The sequence below is a fragment of the Populus nigra genome, chromosome 12 (genome assembly GCF_951802175.1).
Source record: "Populus nigra chromosome 12, ddPopNigr1.1, whole genome shotgun sequence".
Lineage (NCBI taxonomy): Eukaryota > Viridiplantae > Streptophyta > Magnoliopsida > Malpighiales > Salicaceae > Populus > Populus nigra.
Window position 1 is genome coordinate 4,637,605 of NC_084863.1, and position 9,771 is coordinate 4,647,375.

The window sequence follows — 9,771 nt, forward strand, 5'->3', positions numbered from 1 at the left end:
CACAGAGCATGAATATTCAACCTCCATGTATCTTCATTGCTTTCAATCAAATGAAACCGTGGTCCATGAACCTGTTACCTGAATGTCAAGAATACTAAAATTCTAAAATTCCACAATTTTCCCTTAAATTCCATGAACATGGGGTAGAAACAGAAGCGTTGACGTACGAATGTATTTCGCAGAGCATGAATATTCAACCTCCATATATCTTCATTGCTTTCAATCACATGAAACTGTGGTTCATGAACCTAAGGCCAAGAAAACTAAGATTCCATAATTTTCCCTTAAATTCCATGAACATGAGGGTAGAAACAGAAGTGTCGATGCATGGATGGATTTCACAGAGCCCGAATATTCAACCTCCATGTATCTTCATTGCTTTCAATCAAATGAAACTGTGGTCCATTAACCTGTTACCTGAAGGTCAAGAAAACTAAAATTCTAAAATTCCACAATTTTCCTTTAAATTCCATGAACATGGGGTAGAAACAGAAGCGTTGACGTACGGATGTATTTCGCAGAGCATGAATATTCAACCTCCATATATCTTCATTGCTTTCAATCACATGAAACTGTGGTTCATGAACCCGAGGCCAAGAAAACTAAGATTCCATAATTTTCCCTTAAATTCCATGAACATGAGGGTAGAAACAGAAGTGTCGATGGATGGATGGATTTCACAGAGCCTGAATATTCAACCTCCATGTATCTTCATTGCTTTCAATCAAATGAAACTGTGGTCCATGAACCTGTTACCTGAAGGTCAAGAAAACTAAAATTCTAAAATTCCATAATTTTCCCTTAAATTCCATGAACATGGGGTAGAAACAGAAGCGTTGACGTACGGATGTATTTCGCAGAGCATGAATATTCAACCTCCATATATCTTCATTGCTTTCAATCACATGAAACTGTGGTTCATGAACCTGAGGCCAAGAAAACTAAGATTCCATAATTTTCCCTTAAATTCCATGAACATGAGGGTAGAAACAAAAGTGTCGACGGATGGATGGATTTCACAGAGCATGAATATTCAACCTCCATGTATCTTACTTGCAATTCAATCAAATGAAACTATGGTCCATGAACCTGTTACCTGAAGGTCAAGAAAACTAAAATTCTAAAATTCCACAATTTTCCCTTAAATTCCATGAACTTGGGGTAGAAACAGAAGCGTTGACGTACGCACGGATGGATGTCGCAGAGCACGAATATTCAACCTCCATATATCTTCATTGCTTTCAATCACAGGAAACTGTGGTTCATGAATCTGAGGCCAAGAAAACTAAGATTCCACAATTTTCCCTTAAATTCCATGAACATGAGGGTAGAAACAGAAGTGTCGATGGATGGATGGATTTCACAGAGCCTGAATATTCAACCTCCATGTATCTTCATTGCTTTCAATCAAATGAAACTGTGGTCCATGAACCTGTTACCTGAAGGTCAAGAAAACTAAAATTCTAAAATTCCATAATTTTCCCTTAAATTCCATGAACATGGGGTAGAAACAGAAGCGTTGACGTACGGATGTATTTCGCAGAGCATGAATATTCAACCTCCATATATCTTCATTGCTTTCAATCACATGAAACTGTGGTTCATGAACCTCAGGCTAAGAAAACTAAGATTCCATAATTTTCCCTTAAATTCCATGAACATGAGGGTAGAAACAAAAGTGTCGACGGATGGATGGATTTCACAGAGCATGAATATTCATCCTCCATGTATCTTACTTGCTTTCAATCAAACGAAACTGTGGTCCATGAACCTGTTACCTGAAGGTCAAGAAAACTAAAATTCTAAAATTCCACAATTTTCCCTTAAATTCCATGAACTTGGGGTAGAAACAGAAGCGTTGACGTACGAACGGATGGATGTCGCAGAGCACGAATATTCAACCTCCATATATCTTCATTGCTTTCAATCACAGGAAACTGTGGTTCATGAATCTGAGGCCAAGAAAACTAAGATTCCACAATTTTCCCTTAAATTCCATGAACATGAGGGTAGAAACAGAAGTGTCGATGGATGGATGGATTTCACAGAGCCTGAATATTCAACCTCCATGTATCTTCATTGCTTTCAATCAAATGAAACTGTGGTCCATGAACCTGTTACCTGAAGGTCAAGAAAACTAAAATTCTAAAATTCCATAATTTTCCCTTAAATTCCATGAACATGGGGTAGAAACAGAAGCGTTGACGTACGGATGTATTTCGCAGAGCATGAATATTCAACCTCCATATATCTTCATTGCTTTCAATCACATGAAACTGTGGTTCATGAACCTGAGGCCAAGAAAACTAAGATTCCATAATTTTCCCTTAAATTCCATGAACATGAGGGTAGAAACAAAAGTGTCGACGGATGGATGGATTTCACAGAGCATGAATATTCATCCTCCATGTATCTTCATTGCTTGCAATCAAATGAAACTGTGGTCCATTAACCTGTTACCTGAAGGTCAAGAACACTAAAATTCTAAAATTCCACAATTTTCCTTTAAATTCCATGAACATGGGGTAGAAACAGAAGCGTTGACGTACGGATGTATTTCGCAGAGCATGAATATTCCACCTCCATATATCTTCATTGCTTTCAATCACATGAAACTGTGGTTCATGAACCTGAGGCCAAGAAAACTAAGATTCCATAATTTTCCCTTAAATTCCATGAACATGAGGGTAGAAACAGAAGTGTCGAAGGATGGATGGATTTCACAGAGCATGAATATTCAACCTCCATGTATCTTCATTGCTTTCAATCAAATGAAACCGTGGTCCATGAACCTGTTACCTGAATGTCAAGAATACTAAAATTCTAAAATTCCACAATTTCCCCTTAAATTCCATGAACATGGGGTAGAAACAGAAGCGTTGACGTACGGATGTATTTCGCAGAGCATGAATATTCAACCTCCATATATCTTCATTGCTTTCAATCACATGAAACTGTGGTTCATGAACCTGAGGCCAAGAAAACTAAGATTCCATAATTTTCCCTTAAATTCCATGAACATGAGGGTAGAAACAGAAGTGTCCAAGGATGGATGGATTTCACAGAGCATGAATATTCAACCTCCATGTATCTTCATTGCTTTCAATCAAATGAAACCGTGGTCCATGAACCTGTTACCTGAATGTCAAGAATACTAAAATTCTAAAATTCCACAATTTCCCCTTAAATTCCATGAACATGGGGTAGAAACAGAAGCGTTGACGTACGGATGTATTTCGCAGAGCATGAATATTCAACCTCCATATATCTTCATTGCTTTCAATCACATGAAACTGTGGTTCATGAACCTGAGGCCAAGAAAACTAAGATTCCATAATTTTCCCTTAAATTCCATGAACAAGAGGGTAGAAACAGAAGTGTCGACGGATGGATGGATTTCACAGAGCATGAATATTCAACCTCCATGTATCTTCATTCCTTTCAATCACATGAAACTGTGGTTCATGAACCTGAGGCCAAGAAAACTAAGATTCCATAATTTTCCCTTAAATTCCATGAACATGAGGGTATAAACAAAAGTGTCGACGGATGGATGGATTTCACAGAGCATGAATATTCATCCTCCTTGTATCTTCATTGCTTGCAGTCAAATGAAACTGTGGTCCATTAACCTGTTACCTGAAGGTCAAGAAAACTAAAATTCTAAAATTCCACAATTTTCCCTTAAATTCCATGAACATGGGGTAGAAACAGAAGCGTTGACGTACGGATGTATTTCGCAGAGCATGAATATTCAACCTCCATATATCTTCATTGCATTCAATCACATGAAACTATGGTTCATGAACCTGAGGCCAAGAAAACTAAGATTCCATAATTTTCCCTTAAATTCCATGAACATGAGGGTAGAAACAGAAGTGTCGAAGGATGGATGGATTTCACAGAGCATGAATATTCAACCTCCATGTATCTTCATTGCTTTCAATCAAATGAAACCGTGGTCCATGAACCTGTTACCTGAATGTCAAGAATACTAAAATTCTAAAATTCCACAATTTCCCCTTAAATTCCATGAACATGGGGTAGAAACAGAAGCGTTGACGTACGGATGTATTTCGCAGAGCATGAATATTCAACCTCCATATATCTTCATTGCTTTCAATCACATGAAACTGTGGTTCATGAACCTGAGGCCAAGAAAACTAAGATTCCATAATTTTCCTTTAAATTCCATGAACATGAGGGTAGAAACAGAAGTGTCGAAGGATGGATGGATTTCACAGAGCATGAATATTCAACCTCCATGTATCTTCATTGCTTTCAATCAAATGAAACCGTGGTCCATGAACCTGTTACCTGAATGTCAAGAATACTAAAATTCTAAAGTTCCACAATTTCCCCTTAAATTCCATGAACATGGGGTAGAAACAGAAGCGTTGACGTACGGATGTATTTCGCAGAGCATGAATATTCAACCTCCATATATCTTCATTGCTTTCAATCACATGAAACTGTGGTTCATGAACCTGAGGCCAAGAAAACTAAGATTCCATAATTTTCCCTTAAATTCCATGAACATGAGGGTAGAAACAGAAGTGTCGACGGATGGATGGATTTCACAGAGCATGAATATTCAACCTCCATGTATCTTCATTCCTTTCAATCACATGAAACTGTGGTTCATGAACCTGAGGCCAAGAAAACTAAGATTCCATAATTTTCCCTTAAATTCCATGAACATGAGGGTAGAAACAAAAGTGTCGACGGATGGATGGATTTCACAGAGCATGAATATTCATCCTCCATGTATCTTCATTGCTTGCAATCAAATGAAACTGTGGTCCATTAACCTGTTACCTGAAGGTCAAGAAAACTAAAATTCTAAAATTCCACAATTTTCCTTTAAATTCCATGAACATGGGGTAGAAACAGAAGCGTTGACGTACAGATGTATTTCGCAGAGCATGAATATTCAACCTCCATATATCTTCATTGCTTTCAATCACATGAAACTGTGGTTCATGAACCTGAGGCCAAGAAAACTAAGATTCCATAATTTTCCCTTAAATTCCATGAACATGAGGGTAGAAACAAAAGTGTCGACGGATGGATGGATTTCACAGAGCATGAATATTCAACCTCCATGTATCTTACTTGCAATTCAATCAAATGAAACTGTGGTCCATGAACCTGTTACCTGAAGGTCAAGAAAACTAAAATTCTAAAATTCCACAATTTTCCCTTAAATTCCATGAACATGGGGTAGAAACAGAAGCGTTGACGTACAGATGTATTTCGCAGAGCATGAATATTCAACCTCCATATATCTTCATTGCTTTCAATCACATGAAACTGTGGTTCATGAAACTGAGGCCAAGAAAACTAAGATTCCACAATTTTCCCTTAAATTCCATGAACATGAGGGTAGAAACAGAAGTGTCGAAGGATGGATGGATTTCACAGAGCATGAATATTCAACCTCCATGTATCTTCATTGCTTTCAATCAAACGAAACCGTGGTCCATGAACCTGTTACCTGAATGTCAAGAATACTAAAATTCTAAAATTCCACAATTTTCCCTTAAATTCCATGAACATGGGGTAGAAACAGAAGCGTTGACATACGAATGTATTTCGCAGAGCATGAATATTCAACCTCCATATATCTTCATTGCTTTCAATCACATGAAACTGTGGTTCATGAACCTGAGGGCAAGAAAACTAAGATTCCATAATTTTCCCTTAAATTCCATGAACATGAGGGTAGAAACAAAAGTGTCGACGGATGGATGGATTTCACAGAGCATGAATATTCATCCTCCATGTATCTTCATTGCTTGCAATCAAATGAAACTGTGGTCCATTAACCTGTTACCTGAAGGTCAAGAAAACTAAAATTCTAAAATTCCACAATTTTCCTTTAAATTCCATGAACATGGGGTAGAAACAGAAGCGTTGACGTACGGATGTATTTCGCAGAGCATGAATAATGAACCTCCATATATCTTCATTGCTTTCAATCACATTAAACTGTGGTTCATGAAACTGTGGCCAAGAAAACTAAGATTCCACAATTTTCCCTTAAATTCCATGAACATGAGGGTAGAAACAGAAGTGTCGAAGGATGGATGGATTTCACAGAGCATGAATATTCAACCTCCATGTATCTTCATTGCTTTCAATCAAATGAAACCGTGGTCCATGAACCTGTTACCTGAATGTCAAGAATACTAAAATTCTAAAATTCCACAATTTTCCCTTAAATTCCATGAACATGGGGTAGAAACAGAAGCGTTGACGCACGAATGTATTTCGCAGAGCATGAATATTCAACCTCCATATATCTTCATTGCTTTCAATCACATGAAACTGTGGTTCATGAACCTGAGGCCAAGAAAACTAAGATTCCATAATTTTCCCTTAAATTCCATGAACATGAGGGTAGAAATAAAAGTGTCGACGGATGGATGGAGTTCACAGAGCATGAATATTCATCCTCCATGTATCTTACTTGCTTTCAATCAAATGAAACCGTGGTCCATGAACCTGTTACCTGAATGTCAAGAAAACTAAAATTCTAAAATTCCATAATTTTCCCTTAAATTCCATGAACATGGGGTAGAAACAGAAGCGTTGACGTACGGATGTATTTCGCAGAGCATGAATATTCAACCTCCATATATCTTCATTGCTTTCAATCACATGAAACTGTGGTTCATGAACCTGAGGCCAAGAAAACTAAGATTCCACAATTTTCCCTTAAATTCCATGAACATGAGGGTAGAAACAGAAGTGTCGACGGATGGATGGATTTCACAGAGCATGAATATTCAACCTCCATGTATCTTACTTGCTTTCAATCAAATGAAACTGTGGTCCATGAACCTGTTACCCGAAGGTCAAGAAAACTAAAATTCTAAAATTGCACAATTTTCCGTTAAATTCCATGAACATGGGGTAGAAACAGAAGCGTTGACGTACGGATGTATTTCGCAGAGCATGAATATTCAACCTCCATATATCTTCATTGCTTTCAATCACATGAAACTGTGGTTCATGAATCTGAGGCTAAGAAAACTAAGATTCCACAATTTTCCCTTAAATTCCATGAACATGAGGGTAGAAACAGAAGTGTCGATGGATGGATGAATTTCACAGAGCATGAATAGTCAACCTCCATGTATCTTTATTGCTTTCAATCGAATGAAACTGTGGTCCATGAACTTGTTACCTGAAGGTCAAGAAAACTAAAATTATAAAATTCCACAATTTTCCATTAAATTCCATGAACATGGGGTAGAAACAGAAGCGTTGACGTATGGATGTATTTCGCAGAGCATGAATATTCAACCTCCATATATCTTCATTGCTTTCAATCACATGAAACTGTGGTTCATGAACCTGAGGCCAAGAAAACTAAGATTCCATAATTTTCCCTTAAATTCCATGAACATGAGGGTAGAAACAGAAGTGTCGTCGGATGGATGGATTTCACAGAGCATGAATATTCAACCTCCATGTATCTTCATTGCTTTCAATCAAATGAAACTGTGGTCCATGAACCTGTTACCTGAAGGTCAAGAAAACTAAAATTCTAAAATTCCATAATTTTCCCTTAAATTCCATGTACATGGGGTAGAAACAGAAGCGTTGACGTACGTATGTATTTCGCAGAGCATGAATATTCAACCTCCATATATCTTCATTGCTTTCAATCACATGAAACTGTGGTTCATGAACCTGAGGCCAAGAAAACTAAGATTCCATAATTTTCCCTTAAATTCCATGAACATGAGGGTAGAAACAGAAGCGTGGATGTATGGATGTATTTCGCAGAGCATGAATATTCAATCTCCATATATCTTCATTGCTTTCAATCACATGAAACTGTGGTTCATGAACCTAAGGCCAAGAAAACTAAGATTCCATAATTTTCCCTTAAATTCCATGAACATGAGGGTAGAAATAAAAGTGTCGACGGATGGATGGAGTTCACAGAGCATGAATATTCATCCTCCATGTATCTTACTTGCTTTCAATCAAACGAAACTGTGGTCCATGAACCTGTTACCTGAAGGTCAAGAAAACTAAAATTCTAAAATTCCACAATTTTCCCTTAAATTCCATGAACATGGGGTAGAAACAGAAGCGTTGACGTACAGATGTATTTCGCAGAGCATGAATATTCAACCTCCATATATCTTCATTGCTTTCAATCACATGAAACTGTGGTTCATGAAACTGAGGCCAAGAAAACTAAGATTCCACAATTTTCCCTTAAATTCCATGAACATGAGGGTAGAAACAGAAGTGTCGAAGGATGGATGGATTTCACAGAGCATGAATATTCAACCTCCATGTATCTTCATTGCTTTTAATCAAATGAAACTGTGGTCCATGAACCTGTTACCTGAATGTGAAGAATACTAAAATTCTAAAATTCCATACTTTTCCCTTAAATTCCATGAACATGGGTTAGAAACAGAAGCGTCGACGGATGGATGGATTTCACAGAGCTTGGATATTCATCCTCCATGTATCTTACTTGCTTTCAATCAAATGAAACTGTGGTCCATGAACCTCTTACCTGAAGGTCAAGAAAACTAAAATTCTAAAATTCCACAATTTTCCCTTAAATTCCATGAACATGGGGTAGAAACAGAAGCGTTGACGTACGGATGTATTTCGCAGAGCATGAATATTCAACCTCCATATATCTTCATTCCTTTCAATCACATGAAACTGTGGTTCATGAACCTAAGGCCAAGAAAACTAAGATTCCATAATTTTCCCTTAAATTCCATGAACATCAGGGTAGAAACAGAAGTGTCGACGGATGGATGGATTTCACAGAGCATGAATATTCAACCTCCATGTATCTTCATTGTTTTCAATCAAATGAAACTGTGGTCCATGAACCTGTTACCTGAAGGTCAAGAAAACTAAAATTCTAAAATTCCATAGTTTTCCCTTAAATTCCATGAACATGGGGTAGAAACAAAAGCGTTGACGTACGGATGTATTTCGCAGAGCATGAATATTCAACCTCCATATATCTTCATTGCTTTCAATCACATGAAACTGTGGTTCATGAACCTAAGGCCAAGAAAACTAAGATTCCATAATTTTCCCTTAAATTCCATGAACACGAGGGTAGAAACAGAAGTGTCGACGGATGGATGGATTTCACAGAGCATGAATATTCAACCTCCATGTATCTTCATTCCTTTCAATCAAATGAAACTGTGGTCCATGAACTTGTTACCTGAAGGTCAAGAATACTAAAATTCTAAAATTCCACAATTTTCCCTTAAATTCCATGAACATGGGGTAGAAAAAGAAGCGTTGACGTACGGATGTATTTCGCTGAATATGAATATTCAACCTCCATATATCTTCATTACTTTCAATCACATGAAACTGTGGTTCATAAACCTAAGGCCAAGAAAACTAATATTCCATAATTTTCTCTTAAATTCCATGAACATGAGGGTAGAAACAGAAGTGTCGACGGATGGATGGATTTCACAGAGCATGAATATTCAACCTCCATGTATCTTACTTGCTTTCAATCAAATGAAACTATAGTCCATGAACCTGTTACCTGAAGGTCAAGAAAACTAATATTCTAAAATTCCACAATTTTCCCTTAAATTCCATGAACATAGGGTAGAAACAGAAGCGTTGACGTATGGATGTATTTTGCAGAGCATGAATATTCAACCTCCATATATCTTCATGGTTTTCAATCATATGAAACTGTGGTTCATGAATCTGAGGCCAAGAAAACTAAGATTCCACAATTTTCCC